Below are 18531 nucleotides of genomic sequence, written 5' to 3' on the forward strand. Positions count from 1 at the left end.
CTTTCTCAGCCCACACACAGGATGAATGTCCAGCATCAGCCTATCTGTTTCACTTCATCCTGAATGCCTTTGTCTCTTTATCTTTAGAACTTCTCTCTCATTCTCTGTAGTTTATCATTCTCTCCCAATATCTGACTGACTGTCTCCCCCAGCCTCTCTGGGGACAATAGATGGATAATTGTAAAGAGAAAATAAAGTGAAAAGATAAACTGTTGTGTCAGCTTCGCTATTGATTTTAAATAAGGCACTGATACATATTTTGAATTGAAAGTCTAAAATCAATAGTTCCTCCAGTCAATGAGCAATTTATTGGGCAATGGCTCACCAGCAGGACCAAATAGAAAACATTGTTCAAACTTTAACCGACCACTTTTACTGTAGTACCCTATCAAAGCAAAGCCAAGCATCTTTAAGGAAAGACAGTTCTGAAGTGACTTTTTCATTCACAACTGTATTTCTATTTCACACACACACACACACACACACACACACACACACACACACACACACACACACACACACACACACACACATGAATATTGTTGTTGACAGTCTCATTTGTTAAGGTGAGACCAGGTATTACCCCCAAACCAAACATGTCGTGTGCTAGCGTTTAACACATACAGTGGGGAAAAAATTAATTTAGTCAGCCACCAATTGTGCAAGTTCAACCACTTAAAAAGATGAGAGGCCTGTAATTTTCATTATAGGTACACTTCAACTATGACAGACAAAATGAGAAAAATCCAGAAAATCACATTGTAGGATTTGTTAGGAATCTATTTGCAATTTATGGTGGAAAATAAGTATTTGGAAAATAACAAAAGTTTATCTCAATACTTTGTTGAATACCCTTTTGGCAATGACAGAGGTCAAACGTTTTCTGTAAGTCTTCACAAGGTTTTCACACACTGTTGCTGGTATTTTGGCCCATTCCTCCATGCAGATCTCCTCTAGAGCAGTGATGTTTTGGGGCTGTTGCTGGGCCACACGGACTTTCAACTCCCTCCAATGATTTCTATGGGGTTGAGATCTGGAGACTGGCTAGGCCACTCCGGGACCTTGAAATGCTTCTTACGAATCCACTCCTTCGTTGCCCGGGTGGTGTGTTTGGGATCATTGTCATGCTGTAAGACCCAGCCACGTTTCATCTTCAATGCCCTTGCTAATGGAATAAGGTTTTCACTCAAAATCTCACAATACATGGCCCCATTCATTCTTTCCTTTACACGGATCAGTCGTCCTGGTCCCTTTGCAGAAAAACAGCCCCAAAGCATGATGTTTCCACCCCTATGCTTCACAGTAGGTATGGTGTTCTTTGGATGCAACTCAGCATTCTTTGTCCTCCAAACACGACGAGTTGAGTTTTTACCAAAAAGTTCTATTTTGGTTTCAACTGACCATATGACATTCTCCCAATCTTCTTCTGGATCATCCAAGTGCTATCTAGCAAACTTCAGACGGGCCTGGACATGTACTGGCTTAAGCAGGGGGACACGTCTGCCACTGCAGGATTTGAGTCACTTGCGGCGTAGTGTGTTACTGATGGTAGGCTTTGTTACTTTGGTCCCAGCTCTCTGCAGGTCATTCACTAGGTCCCCCCGTGTGGTTCTGGGATTTTTGCTCACCGTTCTTGTGATCATTTTGACCCCACGGGGTGAGATCTTGTGTGGAGACCCAGTTCGAGGGAGATTATCAATGGTCTTGTATGTCTTCCATTTCCTAATAATTGCTCCCACAGTTGATTTCTTCAAACCAAGCTGCTTACCTATTGCAGATTCAGTCTTCCCAGCCTGGTGCAGGTCTACAATTTTGTTTCTGGTGTCCTTTGACAGCTCTTTGGTCTTGGCCATAGTGGAGTTTGGAGTGTGACTGTTTGAGGTTGTGGACAGGTGTCTTTTATACTGATAACAAGTTCAAACAGGTGCCATTAATACAGGTAACGAGTGGAGGACAGAGGAGCCTCTTAAAGAAGAAGTTACAGGTCTGTGAGAGCCAGAAATCTTGCTTGTTTGTAGGTGACCAAATACTTATTTTCCACCATAATTTGCAAATAAATTCATTAAAAATCCTACAATGTGATTTTCTGTATTTCTTTTTCTCATTTTGTCTGTCATAGTTGAAGTGTACCAATGATGAAAATTACAGGCCTCTCTCATCTTTTTAAGTGGGAGAACTTGCACAATTGGTGGCTAACTAAAGCCTTTTTTGCCCCACTGTACATGTTATTCAATCATTTCACCAACACAGCTCGCTTGCATGAACGTGCATCTGCGTAGCCAAGCATTAAAATAGAACTTGGTTCTCCACGTGCTGCAAGTCCCCTCCTTATTGAATATCAGGAAGATACAAACCCACATGGATGATTGAAAGACAAGCGAGGACAGATTAATAATATATATGCACACATACACAGTACCAGTCAAAAGTTTGGTTACCCCTACTAATTCAAGGGTATTTCTTTATTTGAACTATTTTCTACATTGTAGAATAAGAATGAAAACATAAAAACTATGAAATAACAGATATGGAATCATGTAGTAACCAAAAAAGTGTTAAACAAATCAAAATATATTTGATATTTGAGATTCTTCAAAGTAGCCACCCTTTGCCTTGATGACATCTTTGGCATTCTCTCAACCAGCTTCATGAGGTAGTCACCTGGAATGCATTTCAATTAACAGGTGTGTCTTGTTAAAATATAATTTGTGGAATGTCTTTCCTTCTTAATGCATTTGAGCCAATCAGTTGTGTTGTGACAAGCTCAGATAAACAAAGGTAAATGACAGTCCATTATTACTTTAAAGGCATGAACATCAGTCAATTCGGAACGTTTCTTCAAGTAGTCGCAAAAACCATCAAGCGCTATGATGAAACTGGCTCTCATGAGGACCGCCACAAGAAAGGAAGACACAGAGTTACCTCTGCTGCAGAGAATAAGTTCATTAGCATTACCAGCCTCAGAAATTGTAACCCATATAAATGTTTCACAGAGTTCAAGTAACAGACACATCTCAACATCAACTGGTCATTGGAAACTGCGTGAATCAGGCCTTTATTTAACCAGGCAAGTCAGTTAAGAACAAATTCTTATTTACAAAGACGGCCTACACCGGCCAAACCCAGACGGCGACGGGCCAATTGTGCTCTGCCCTATGGGACTCCCAATCACGGCCGGGTGTGATACAGCCTGGATTCAAACCAGGATGTCTGTAGTGATGCCTCGAGCACTGAGATGCAGTGCCTTAGAGCGCTGGGCCATTCAGGAGCCCAAAAGGGTCTAAAGGATACCAATAAGAAGAAAATATTTGCATGGGCCAAGAAACATGAGCAATGGATATTAGACAGGTGGAAATCTGTCCTTTGGTCTGATGAGTTCAAATTGGGGATTTTTGGTTCCAACCGTCATGTCTTTGTGAAACACAGAGTAGGTGAACGGATGATCTCCGCATGTGTGGTTCCCACCGTGAAGCATGGAGGAGGTGGTGTGATGGTGGGGTACTGATTTGCTGATGACACTGGAAGTGATTTATTTAGAATTCAAGGAACATTTAACCAGCATGGCTCTCACAGCATTCTACAGTAAAACGCCATCTCATCTGGTTTGCGCTTAGTGAGACAATAATTTCTTTTTCAACAGGAAAATGACCCAAAACACACCTCCAGGCTGGGCTATTTTACCAAGAAGCAGTGTGATGGAGTGCTGCATCAGATGATCTGGCCTCCACAATCACTCGACCTCAAACCAATTCAATGGTTTGGGATGAGTTGGACTGCAGAGTGAAGCAAAAAGTGGCGCTACAAAGTATTAACTTAAGGGGGCTGAATAATTTTGCACGCCCAATTTTTCAGTTTTTGATTTGTTAAAAAAGTTTGAAATATCCAATAAATGTCGTTCCACTTCATGATTGTGTCCCACTTGTTGTTTATTTTTCACAAAAAAATACAGTTTTATATCTGTTTGAAGCCTAAAATGTGGCAAAAGTTCGCAAAGTTCAAGGGGGCCGAATACTTTCGCAAGGCACTGTAGGTGTACAGAGGCCCATTATCAGCAACCATCACTCCTGTGTTCCAATGGCACATTGTGTTAGCTAACCAAGTTTATCATTTACAAAGGCTAATTGATCATTAGAAAACCTTTTCGCAATAATGTTAGCACAGCTGAAAACTGTTGTTCTGATTAAAGAAGCAATAAAACTGGCCTTAAGACTAGTTGAGAATCTGAGCATCAGCATTTGTGTGTTTGATTCCAGGCTCAAATGCCAAAATGGCTCAAAAGACCTTTCTTCTGAAACTAGTCAGTCTATTCTCGTTCTGAGAAATGAAGGCTATTCCATGCGAGAAATTGCCAAGAAACTGAAGAGCTCATACAACGCTGTGTCCTACTCCCTTCACAGAACAGTGCAAACTGGCTCTAATAAGAATAGAAAGAGGAGTGGGAGGCCCCTGTGAACAACCGAGCAAGAGGACAAGTACATTAGAGTGTCTAGTTTGAGAAATAGACACTTCACAAATTATTTTCCCTGAAGACAAATAATATATACGAAACGCTTCAGTCTGGTTTTAGACCATATCATAGCACTGAGACTGTACTCGTGAAGGTGGTAAATTACCTTTTAATGGTGTCAGACCAAGGCTCTGCATTGGTCCTTGTGTTCCTAGACCTTAATGCTTTTGACACCATCAATCACCACATTCTTTTGGAGAGATTAGAAACCCTAATTGGTCTACACAGACAAGTTCTTGCCTGGTTAAGATATTGTCTGTCGGAAAGATCAGTTCGTCTCTGTGGATGGTTTGTCCTCTGACAAATCAATTGTACATTTCGGTGTTCCTCAAGGTTCCATTTTAGGACCACTATTGTTTTCACTATATATTCCACCTCTTGTGGATGTCATTCGGAAACAGAATGTTATTTCACTGCTATGCGGACAACACACAGCTGTACATTTCGAATAAACACGGTGAAGCCCCAAATTTACCTATCCTGGAAGCCTTTGTTTCAGACATAAGGAAGTGGACAGCGGAAAATGTTTTACTTTTAAACTCGGACAAAACAGAGAGGCTTGTTCTAGGTCAGCAGAAACAAAGAGATCTACTGTTGGTTCTGAAAATGAATCTTGATGGTTGTACAGTCGTCTCAAATAAAACTGTGAGGAACCTCAGCGTTACTCTGGACCCTGATCTCTCTTTTGACTAATATATCAATCTTAGTAACATTGCAAAAATCAGAACTTTTGTCCAAAAATGATGCAGAAAAGCTAATCCATGCTTTTGTCACTTTAAGATTAGACTACTGCAATGCTCTACTCTCCAGGCTACCCGGATAAAGTACTAAATACACTTCAGTTAGTGCTAAACATGACTGCCAGAATCCTGACTAGAACCCAAAAATGTGATCATATTACTCCAGTGCAAGCCTCTCTACATTGGCTTCCTGTTAAGGCACGGGCTGATTTCAACATTTTACTGCTAACCTACAGAGCATTACATGGGTTGCTCCTACCTATCTCTCCTATTTGGTCCTGCCGTACACACCTACATGTATGCTACGGTCACAAGACGCAGGCCTCCTTATTGTCCCTAGAATTTCTAAACAAACAGCTGGAGGCAGGCTTTTTCTATTTTTATGGAATGGTCTGCGTATCCATGTGAGAGACGCAGACTCGGTCGAGACCTTTAAGTCAATACTGTAGAATCATCTTTTCAGTAGGTCCTATGATTGAGTGTAGTCTGGCCCATGGGTGTGAAGGTGAACGGCACTTGCTGTCTCGACCTCTGAATGGTCGGCTATGAAAAGACAACTGACATTTCCTCCCGAGGTACTGAGCTGTTGCACCTTCTACATCCACTGGTTATTATTTGACCCCGCTAATCATCTATGAACGTTTGAACGTCTTGAAGAACAATCTGGTCTTAAATGGCCATGTACTCTTATAAACTCCAACCAGCACAGCCAGAAGAGGACTGGCCACCCCTCAGAGCCTGGCTCCTCTCTGGGTTTCTTCTTAGGTTCCTCCCTTTCTCGGGAGTTTTTCCTAGCCACCATGCTTCTACATCTGCATTGCTTGCTGTTAGGGGTTTTAGGCTGGGTTTCTGTATAGCATTTTGTGACATCTGCTGATGTAAAAAGGGCTTTATAAACACATTTGTTTGCTTGATTAATTGACTGTTAGAGCCAGTAAAGGCTAAATTACTTTGGTTTTCCTCCAGGCCTAAGGACAAACACCTTCCTCTAGACCTAGAGAAAAAAGAAAGAAATTGTGACAGTTAGGAGGGGCAATAGAGTCAGCTACCATCCTCAGTAGCTATCCATCTAAGTTCTCAATTTCAGGAGGTTTGTTATTATCGAACAATAACAATGAGTTTTCCACCTCCAGCACACTATCTTTACAAAATTAATATGTACAATGATTTTCTTGTATTATTTGTTTTATTATGAATTCTTTATATCATTAATCTTAGCTTCAAAATACAGTTTCTTCTTCTTTTTGTGGAGTTTAGTCACATAATTTCTCAATTTCCAGTAAGTCAGCGAGTCAGCTGTACAGCCAGACTTATTAGCCACTCCTTTTACCCCATCTCTTTCAAACAGTTTTTAAATTCCTCATCAATCCATAAACAGTTCACAGTTCTAACAGTCAGTTTCTTAACAGGTACATGTTTATTAATAATTGGAAGAATCAATTTCACAAATTCATCAAGTGCAATGTCTCGATGCTCCTTATTAATCACATATTTATTTTACATTGTCCACATAAGAGTCACAGCAAAATCTGTTGTATGATCTTTTATTTACCAATTTAGGCCCAGCTTTTGGAACTTTGGCATTCCTGGTTATAGCTATACTGTGATCACTGCACGGATACAGCTTTAGAACAAAGTCCTACAGTTTTAGTAGAGATGTGATCAATACACGTGGATGATCTTGTTCCTGTAGTGTTTGTCAACGCCCTAGTAGATTACAGGCACTGGTTACAGTGAGAAGCTTCCTCTTGAGTAGACAGCTTGATGAAAACCAGTCAATAATCAGATCCCAGAGAAAGTAGACCTCTCTGTTTACATCACATGCACTATCAAGCATTCCACACGCATTATTTAGATTGCTAGCACTTGGTGGCCTTTAGAAACAACCCAAAGGAATAGGCTTTAGATGCATGTGAACCTGCAACCCCAGCACTTTAATAAAACTTGGTAGCTAGTTATGAGGTTGGGAGAATGGCTCTGACAGTGCACAGGGAAACAGATTCAAGCCCAAGCCCAAGCCCAAACCCATTCCTACCCCTCGAAGGGTTGTATTACTGGAGGAGGAAAAGTGCTGTAGAGGCACAATGATGGGAGAGATAAACACACACACCAGCAAATCTGGAGAGCTACAAAAAGGCCACCATGCTAGACGCATGGTAAAAGATTACACTGGGGTTGCATCCCAAATGGCACCTCATTCTCTCTATATAGTGCATAACAGAGCCCTATGGGCCATGGTCAAAAGTAGTGCACTAAATAGGCACTCAGAATCCGTTTTGGAGCTCCTTTAAGAGTGCAGACACAGGGAGAGCGAGGTACAAACTGGTTGGAACAATGGGGGAAACACAAGGAAAAAGGGCCTTGAGAGAATTCTGAAAAGGAAAGCATTTTCTTTGCGGTTCTAGGTGATGTTAAGTGTACTACTCTCTGGTTATCATCTTGGTTTTGTTCATGAGATGAACACTGGAATATTATTACGGTGTAAAACGGGAAGAAACTATGTCTCTCTCAATATCTCTCTATCAGCCCTATGTATCACGTTTACACACTCACTGCCCTTGCCTCTCCATTTGTCCTTCTCTCTTTTTCACTTTCTCTCCGTCTCACTGCACATAGAGCTTACGGATGCCTCTGGAATGTGTAGCCAGCCGTCTGGTCTCAGTAAAGACACACACATGCACACATGCACACACAAAGACATGAGCCCAGTCTCTTCCACTCCCCTCATGTTTCACCGACGATCCAACCAACTACAACCATAACGGGATGATTCACTGACAACAGACAAACACAGATCATATTAGTCTCAACGTAGCTCCTCTCACTCCGCACCGTCCGCCTGCCCCTCCTCCTCACTCCCCTTCTATTTTTAAGTGTTTAATGAGCGATGTGATCGTTGTGACAGTGCAGGATACCATGGAAACGGGGTCAAGGTGAGCCCGGACTACAGTGACTCAGATGGCTCTAATGAGGTGAGAAACAGGGGTAACACTGACCACAACCATTGGTGAAACTACGACCATCGTGACTACTGTGACTTTGAAGCTAGGTCCACAACATCTACTGTGATTGTGAAACTACAGTACGACCCCAAAGACTACTGTGACAAGACAAATGACACACCTTATAGGGGGCACTATGACCACAAGAGGGCCACACAGGCAATCCACCACTATAAACATTTAGATAGCCATGACCACATTAAGAGTCACAATAATAAACAATTAAACCTTTCCCTGCAGTCAATGACTAAAAGTTCCCTCTAGTAGCTTCATGTGTGGAAAGTTATATTTTTCATAATTAACCTTATTTCAAAACTACCGCTGAAAATAGTGTTTTTGTGGCAAATGGGCCCCAGCCAGCCAAATCACCAGTTGAGATCTTTGTCTGCCTCTCTCCCCTCCAACACAATGTCAAAGATCACCAGCTGCCGACTATTCCCCAGTCTCCCTGACAGCTACAGTTGAAGTCGGAAATTAACATTCACTTAGGTTGGAGTCATTAAAACTCGTTTTTCAACCACTCCACACATTTCTTGTTAACAAACTATTGTTTTGGCAAGTCGGTTAGGACATCGACTTTGTGCATGATGCAAGTAATCTTTCCAACAATTGTTTACAGACAGATTATTTCACTGTATCACAATTCCAGTGGATCAGAAGTTTACATACACTAAGTTGACTGTGCCTTTTAAACAGGTTGGAAAATTCCAGAAAAGGATGTCATGGCTTTAGAAGCTTCTGATAGGCTAATTGACATCATTTGAGTCAATTGGATGTGTACCCGTGGATGTATTTCAAGGCTTACCTTCAAACTCAGTGCCTCTTTGCTTGACATCAATGGGAAAATCAAAAGAAATCAGCCAAGACCTCAGAAAAAATTGTAGACCTCCACAAGTCTGGTTCATCCTTGGGAGCAATTTCCAAATGCCTGAAAGTACCATGTTCATCTGTACAAACAATAGTACCCAAGTATAAACACCATGGGACCACGCAGCCGTCATACCGCTCAGGAAGTAGATGTGTTCTGTCTCCTCGAGATGAACGTACTGTGGTGCGAAAAGTGCAAATCAATCCCAGAACAACAGCAAAGGACTTTGTGAAGATGCTGGAGGAAACTGATACAAAAGTATATATATCCACAGTAAAACGAGTACTATATCAACATAACCTGTAAGGCCGCTCAGCAAGGAAGAAACCACTGCTCCAAAACTGCCATAAAAAAATCCAGGCTACGGTTTGCAACTGCACATGGGGACAATTTTTTTTCTGAAGTCTTGGCTGATTTGTTTTGATTTTCCCATGATGTCAAGCAAAGAGGCACTGGTGGAAAAATATGGCTGGCAACACCTGACTCTGTACTTCAGGCCGCTGCCATAGATCAAGCAATACCAGCACGTCAGGTGAATATCATTTTCATTGCATTATAGGAGGTTATTCTTCTTATCTAAACATGGAAGGTGAATTGATGTTGTAATGGCTTCTACCTTTTTTTGTTATTTCCTGTTTTACAGCTTCGCTGTTCTGGAGCCTGATGTTGTCGCCAAGGAGCGTTCGGACTCAATCGGTACCAGGTATCAGCTTCCTCCCATAGATTGTCTGCCTGTACAAGCATCACCTGGACTGGACAGAGCTTGACAAACATATTGTTTTGAGGAGAAAGGGGAGTTTTGCGACAAAGAGGCTATGGCCATCACATGCCCTTCACATGCCCTTTACCTAACTCTACACCTTGAGACTTAACACAAGCATGCTGAATAATCCGCATTCAAGGGATCAATAAAGACAGAATTGAACATCTATCTGGAGAATAATAAAATGGGAAAGTATCTCTTGCTATATTGTGGGATGCAGCTAAGGTGGTTATTAGAGGGAAGATCAGAGCCACATCATCTCTCAAGAAAAAGTTTAAAGCACAGAAACTGCTGAAATTACAGGTAACACTAAGAAACTTAGAACGATCTCATAGTCAATACAAAGACCCTCTTGTATTATGAGAGATTCAAAAGTTAAAACAGGAAATTGACCAGATTTATAGAGAAGAAGTAGAGAAAAAGCTTAGGTTACTGAAACAACGATATTATGAAGCAGGCTCAAAGGCAACCAAATTACTAGCATGGAGACTACGGAAACAACAAGCACAGAATACCATTTTCAAAATAAAAGACCCCAAAACAAAAAAGATCACATGCAAATTAGATTAAATACAGAATGCATTGGAATCAAATCTGTACAAGCAACCAGAGAAGGCAGATGCACAGACAATAGAGCACTTTTTGAACTCACTTGATCTCCCCTCAATTGGGACAGAGCAAAATGATAGACTAACTATAGAATTATCCACAGAAGAGATTAATAAAGCAAAATCTCAACAAAAAGTCAACAAGTCTCCAGGCACTGATGGCTTCCCTTCAGAATGGTTCAAGACCTTCAGAGAACAATTAGCACCTCTACTTAAGGTCTGTTTTAACTGGACTCTGAGGGAGGGGGGTCTCCCACCGTCATGGAGAGAGGCCATCATATCAGTAATCCCAAAAGAGGGTGAAGATAAGAAAGAATGCAGTTCATATAGACCAATCGCAATTCTTAACACAGATTATGAACTATATGCATCAATAATAGCCAAAAGAATGGAGAACATAATCCCAGAATTGATTGACGGAGATCAAAGTGGTTTCATACAAAATAGGCAGACACATGACAATATAAGGAGAACACTTCATGTCATGGACCACATTACTCAGAATATGACAATTTCAATACTAATCAGCCTTGATGCAGAACAAGCATTTGATTCAGTGGGATGGGATTACCTATTCCAAGTTATGGAAAGATTTGGTTTCAACAAAGAAGTGAAACAGTGCATCAAAACACTGTATTCATGTCCGACCTCTAGAATAAAGATAAATAGACATTTGACACAAACAATAAAATTAGAGTGAGGGGCAAGACAAGGCTGTAATCGTTCACCCACGCTCTTCTCCTTGTACCTCGAACCATTAGCACAGGCAATAAGACAGGACCCAAGAGGGAATAACCATAAGAGGCAGTGAACATAAGATATGCATGTATGCTGATGACGTTCTGTTATTCCTTAAAGACCCAGGCTCAAGTGTACCTAGATTGATGGATGTTTTACAAACATTTGGAACATATTCAGAGTATGTGCTTAACGTACACAAGACCCAAGCCCTAGTATATAATTATACCCCACAGGAAGAGCTGAAAAGTAGGTATAACTTCACCTGGACCTCTTCATCCATTAAATATCTGGGAGTAAATTTACCAAAAGATACATCCAAACTTAATTGCATGAATTACGATCACATTGACAAGAAAATATATGATGACCTAGACAGGTGGAATTCACTTCCCTTAGATCTTAGTAGTAGAATTGAAACAATCAAAATTAACATCCTGCCAAGGTTACTGTATTTGTTCCAATCACTGCCCATAGAATTCCCGCCTAAACAGTTTAGGGAATGGGATAAACGGATGTCAAGGTTGTCAAAGAGACCAACATTACAGTTACCAAAAAACTGTGGGGGTGTGGCCTTACCAAACCTAAAAGATGATTATGTGTCAGCCCAATTGAGACCTCTGGTGTGTTGGTGCAATTCAGAATACGAATCCAAATGGAAAGACATGGAGACTACTTTGCCAGAGATACCCATACAGTCAGTTTAGGGAAATAAGGACATGGTAAAATGAATATACAATAGACAAAATCAGTGGATTAATTTCTCTCTGAAGACATGGTTTAGGGTAGTTAAGCAAAATAATTTAGACAGAGAGATCAAACTGCTGAGTTGGCCCACATACGACCCCAGCTTCATCCCTGCAACTCAGGACAGCAGGTTTAAACAATGGACGCAGAAAGGCATCACATCATTCAGTGCAATTATAAGGAATGGGAACCTAGATAACTTCCAGGACCTAAGTAAAAAACATGGCTTGGATAAACAAGATTTTTACAGATACCTACAAGTTCGACACTATTTCTTAAGGGAGATAAAAGTGACTGACCCTCGAGCACCTCCAAAATTAATCCAAGTATTCACTAACGCATACAACTTGGGGAGTAACAAAAAAACTATTTCAAATCTCTACTTGGGTATTCAATCCTCAAAGAAACATTCTACAAACTATATTTAAAAAGAAATGGGAGGAGGAACTTAACATTGAAATAACTGATGAAACATGGTTGAACATATTAGAGACTCAACAAAGCTCCACCAACTCAAAGTCATGGAGAGAATTCTGTTGGAAGAATGTTATACGTTTCTTCATAACACCTACATTGAAATCAAAACAGACTGGCTCACAACACCCTTGTTGGAGAGAATGCGGTCTATTGAGGGCAGACCTCTCATTTCTATTGGCCCCGCAATCGAAACTTACTGGGGACAAATAAGATCTAACATTGGACAAATAATGGGATTTGACACAGAACAAACATTCATTTCTTTGTACATGGGTGAAATACCTGATAACTAACACAATAGAGAAAAGTACCTCTTGAAGGTCCTACTGGCAGTCAGTAAAAAGGCTATCACTAGGAAAAGGCTGTCACTTGGAAGGTTGTAGGTTTGATTCCCCAGGCGAGTTCTACCTAAAACTGTACAAATGGGACCTGATGTCTCTCTGCTTGGCACTCAGCATTAAGGAAATGGATTGGGGGTAAGACCCTGCGACAGACTATGAACCTGTCCAGGGGAAGTACGTAAAGCTGCCTCACGCTACAGAAACAGGAGATTCCTGCACTATTCTGGCTAATTCCGACAAGGCTACTTACTTAATGCCATTTACCAGAGGCTTTTAGCCAACGCTAGATCACACTACATTGAGACAAAGATCCCATCAGTTGAAGGGAGATAAATCCTTCTATACAGAGCGAGAGAGGCTTTTGTGCAGTAGTCATTCCATGTGGTCAGGGAGACTGCTGTGCCAAGGAGGATTATGGGGGACATAAAGCAAAACATTTCACAGCAGAGGTGATTATAGATTGTTCTAATTAGCCAGCAGTCATTAGGTTGCTTAGAAAAAGAGAGAGAACGAGAGAAATAAAATCAACAAGCATGAAATTAAAATTGCCACATTTTTAACGCTTGGAACCACCCCGCTCACTGAGATCTAACAGTAGCATCTAGCTAGCCTGACAGGGTAGCATCCCAAATGGCACCCAATTAACCCTGTATAGTGCACAACTTTTAAATCAGGGCACATTGCTGCTCCGATCCCAGTAGCAGTCAGCAAGAAACAGAAAGAAATATACAGAGAGAAACAGAAGCTAGGTTTCCATTCAATCGGCGACAGATTGTTGCGGATAAAAATGAGTGCGTGATGACAGTGCACAAAAACACAATAATTACTTCGGTTTTCATGCACTGAATATAAATCTAAAGTTCAATGTGTTTCCTTATCCAACAACAGCTCACAGTCTACATGATGAGATTGTTATGGATAAGAGTGAGAATATTTGTATTTGTCAAACAGCAGTCCAGTATTAATCATCCCCAGAAGAAGACCATATTTGATTGGAAAGCAGCATCAAGCTCATAGTGTGCACTTTCATCATAACTTATTTCAGCTGTAGCCTAATAAGCTGCATGGTTTTGCCAGTCATAGTGGAAGGACAACACACCATAACATCGCGTGACTCCAAGTTTACTTCCATATGATGGTTATTATATCAATATTTGCCCATAAGAGTGTGTCCACCGCCATTTTTCGCACAATTCACTTTACCGGCACAAAAAGATCGCACCATGTCAAACGAACAATTCTAACAATTCCTTTACAGTTGTTGTGATTTTTTATTTTATATGGTATGACGTTACTCGCATAAAAACAGTGGATAGAAACGTGGTTAGAGAGAGAGAGAGAGAACGAGACACTGAACAATAGAGAGCAAAAGAGAGAGTTATTTAAAAATATATTTTTTTTTATTTAACCTTTATTTATCTTGCCAAGTCAGTTAAGAACAAATACTTATTTACAGTGACGGCCTACCCTGGCCAAACCCTGGCCAAACCCTAACCCGGACGACGTTGGGCCAATTGTGCGCCACCCTATGGGACTCCCAATTACGACTGGTTGAAATACAGCCTGGAATTGAACCAGGGACTGTAGTGACACCTCTAGCACTGAGATGCAGTACCTTAGACCGCTGTGCCACTCAGGAGCCCCACAAAGTTATAGTGTGTGATTCTGTAATTCCATGTATCCTCCGTGAGTATTTGAACAGTTGAATATGTATTCCTCCGCAATATAGCCCCACAATGTTCCATGATCGACCATGTATGTACTCCTTAATGGCATCCTACTCCCTACATAGTGCACTACCCTATGGGCCATTTGGGACACAGACCATCTCTATTCTGTTCACTCTCTCTCTCTCTGTGTGGCTTCTAGACTAAGATGACAGTGGGAAGTTGCCTCCCAGTCTGCCTGCACTCTCTCGCTGAGATGGATGACAACATCATCAAAATTAGCATAAGATCCTATCATTCTTCATTTGGAGTATTTTCCCATGATTAAAACATCAAGATTGTGTGCTCGCACTACTGCCCTCTCCTCTGGGAGTGTCCCACTCACCCACGGAGGGCAAGAAACCTCTCTCTCTGCTTGGTGACATCCTTCCATCCACTCTGATGCTATAATGACTCGATTGGAGATACATTTGCTCAGCTGATAGTGCTAATGTGTGGTGATATTAATGTATTGTTGTCCTGGCCTGAGCCAAGTCACTTCCTTATCATCCCCTCTGGGCACAGGATAGCACAGACACTCCATTCCAGAACATCAGCTTCCTCTGAGAGCAAAGGATTGGGGCAGAGGAGAGACAAGGGGAAGAGGGAAAGGCAGATTAGCGCACCATTAATGAGTATCCCAGCATTCCCTTGGGGCTGTGGAGAGGAGACAGTCCATCAATCCACAAGGTTAACGCTGGGTAACGGGAACACACAATGTACAGAATGGAGAGGGGCTTGTGTTCTTATTTCATTATGCTACTGTATTGTTCCTTCCCCTGCATCTGTGCTAAGTACACACACACACACACACACACACACACACACACACACACACACACACACACACACACACACACACACACACACACACACACACACACACACACACACACACACACACACACACACACAGAGATACATACAGTCTCCTCACAGTACCTTTAGCATGATGTGCAAATATTACTGGAAGTGACTCAGAGACCCAGGCTGAATGTGTGAGCATGACATAAGCAAGGTTTCAAAACCATCCCACAGCTCTTATGAGGCCCGCTTTACAATTGTCATGTGTTCACAAATGCATCACTTCCAAGAAAATATCTCCAGGACGTCCTCCAGGATCTATGTGTGTGTGCGTGTGTGTGTACGCATGTGTGTGTTCGTGTGTACACACGTACCAGTTCAATCCACTTAACTAGAGTCGAGGAGGACGGGCCAACAGGATTGATCTGATAGGAGGAAGGCAAACAGTATGTTTACGAGTTCCATGAGGCCTTGTAAAAAGAGTCTGTCCTACTTAGAGGGAACACTCCTCACCCTGTGTGAAGGCAGCCTTGCCAGGAACACAGCAGGGGGCATAAGAGAGAGAGAGATAGAGAGGGGAGAGAGAAATAGAAAGATTGGGAAAAATGTGAGAGAAATAGAGAGAGGGAGGAAGAGAAGGGAAAGAGGGAGAGTTAGAGACGGAAACAGAGAGAGAAGAGAGATAAATAATGGGGAGAGAGACAAAGGGATAGAGTGTGACAGGTGCACTAAAAGCCCAGTGAGTCTGTTCCCAGCAGCATGTAGCCACACAGGAGGTGCTTGCTAGTCCTTGTTCTCACATACCAGCTGGTCTTTATTCAAACTGTTTGCTAGTCCTTGTTCTCACATACCAGCGGGTCTTTATTCAAACTGTCTGCTAGTCCTTGTTCTCACATACCAGCTGGTCTTTTTTCAAACTGTCTGCTAGTCCTTGTTCTCACATACCAGCTGGTCTTTATTCAAACTGTCTGCTAGTCCTTGTTCTCACATACCAGCGGGTCTTTATTCAAACTGTCTGCTAGTCCTTGTTCTCACATACCAGCTGGTCTTTATTCAAACTGTTTGCTAGTCCTTGTTCTCACATACCAGCTGGTCTTTATTCAAACTGTCTGCTAGTCCTTGTTCTCACATACCAGCCGGTCTTTATTCAAACTGTCTGCTAGTCCTTGTTCTCACATACCAGCGGGTCTTTATTCAAACTGTCTGCTAGTCCTTGTTCTCACATACCAGCTGGTCTTTATTCAAACTGTTTGCTAGTCCTTGTTCTCACATACCAGCTGGTCTTTATTCAAACTGTCTGCTAGTCCTTGTTCTCACATACCAGCTGGTCTTTATTCAAACTGTCTGCTAGTCCTTGTTCTCACATACCAGCTGGTCTTTATTCAAACTGTCTGCTAGTCCTTGTTCTCACATACCAGCTGGTCTTTATTCAAACTGTCTGCTAGTCCTTGTTCTCACATACCAGCGGGTCTTTATTCAAACTGTCTGTTAGTCCTTGTTCTCACATACCAGCGGGTCTTTATTCAAACTGTCTGTTAGTCCTTGTTCTCACATACCAGCGGGTCTTTATTCAAACTGTCTGTTAGTCCTTGTTCTCACATACCAGCGGGTCTTTATTCAAACTGTCTGCTAGTCCTTGTTCTCACATACCAGCTGGTCTTTTTTCAAACTGTCTGCTAGTCCTTGTTCTCACATACCAGCTGGTCTTTATTCAAACTGTCTGCTAGTCCTTGTTCTCACATACCAGCGGGTCTTTATTCAAAGTGTCTGCTAGTCCTTGTTCTCACATACCAGCTGGTCTTTATTCAAACTGTCTGCTAGTCCTTGTTCTCACATACCAGCGGGTCTTTATTCAAACTGTCTGTTAGTCCTTGTTCTCACATACCAGCGGGTCTTTATTCAAACTGTCTGTTAGTCCTTGTTCTCACATACCAGCTGGTCTTTATTCAAACTGTCTGCTAGTCCTTGTTCTCACATACCAGCTGGTCTTTATTCAAACTGTCTGTTAGTCCTTGTTCTCACATACCAGCGGGTCTTTATTCAAACTGTCTGTTAGTCCTTGTTCTCACATACCAGCGGGTCTTTATTCAAACTGTCTGTTAGTCCTTGTTCTCACATACCAGCTGGTCTTTATTCAAACTGTCTGCTAGTCCTTGTTCTCACATACCAGCTGGTCTTTATTCAAACTGTCTGCTAGTCCTTGTTCTCACATACCAGCTGGTCTTTATTCAAACTGTCTGCTAGTCCTTGTTCTCACATACCAGCGGGTCTTTATTCAAACTGTCTGTTAGTTCTTGTTCTCACATGCCAGCTGGTCTTTATTCAAACTGTCTGCTAGTCCTTGTTCTCACATGCCAGCTGGTCTTGTCATGTCTTGTTATGTCTGTTCCTGTCCTTTCTCTTGATTCTCTCTCTCTGCTGGTCTTTTTAGGTTACCTTCTCTGTCTCTCATTCCTCAGCTGTTCTACATCTGCCCTAACTAGCTCTTTCACTCTTCACACCTGTTCTCTCTTCCCCCTCTGATTAGGTCTCTATTTCTTTCTCTGTTCCTGCTACTTTCAGTGTCTGATTCTTGTTTGTGTTTTTTGATGCCAGAAGCAAGCTGTCGTCTCGTTTGCTTCCACCTTGTCCTGTCCTGTCGGAGTCTGCCTGGCTGAAGCATCCTGCCCTATACTAACGTTCTTTTTGTTCCCCTGACAACGTTGGAAGAGGATTTATGCCATTCCTGTATTTTCATTAAAGAACTCTGTTTTCTGTTAAAACCGCTTTTGGGTCTTCACTCAAGTTCATAACAGAAGAATCAGACCAAGAATGGACCCAGCGGCTCCGGACCCTTTTCAATCCGCCGTCGAGATCCAGGGAGCGATGCTAGGCAGACACGAGGAGGAATTGTCTGCTGCTCAACATGCCGTTGAGACCCTGGCCGTCCAAGTCTCCGACCTCACAAGACAGGTTCACCAACTCCACCTCGATCCACCGCCCACTTCCAGGGTTTCCGAGTCTCCGGAGCCTAGGATCAACAACCCGCCGTGTTACTCTGGGGAGCCCACTGAGTGCCGCTCATTCCTCACTCAGTGTGATGTGGTGTTCTCTCTCCAGCCCAACACCTACTCCAGGAGCGCAGCCCGCATCGCCTACGTCATTTCTCTCCTTACCGGACGGGCGCGTGAGTGGGGCACGGCAGTCTGGGAGGCGAGGGCTGAGTGTATTAACCAGTATCAGAACTTTAA

The 18531-nt window shown here is 42.1% G+C and overlaps 1 protein-coding gene across 4 annotated transcripts in view; it reads right to left on the reverse strand.

The window, feature by feature from the left end:
* Positions 1–18531, reverse strand: part of LOC135518050 (voltage-dependent N-type calcium channel subunit alpha-1B-like) — a 225896-nt gene that overhangs the window by 91103 nt on the left and 116262 nt on the right. The window contains exon 1 of one of the 4 annotated variants that reach the window (XM_064942885.1): positions 9734–9829. The exons of the other annotated variants lie outside the window; for them this stretch is intronic. The gene's annotated coding sequence lies outside the window, so the exon portion shown is untranslated. Of the gene's footprint in view, positions 1–9733; positions 9830–18531 lie in introns of those variants that run through there. 4 annotated transcript variants of the gene reach the window in all.

This window comes from Oncorhynchus masou, chromosome 28 (genome assembly GCF_036934945.1).
Source record: "Oncorhynchus masou masou isolate Uvic2021 chromosome 28, UVic_Omas_1.1, whole genome shotgun sequence".
In the NCBI taxonomy this organism is placed as follows: domain Eukaryota; kingdom Metazoa; phylum Chordata; class Actinopteri; order Salmoniformes; family Salmonidae; genus Oncorhynchus; species Oncorhynchus masou.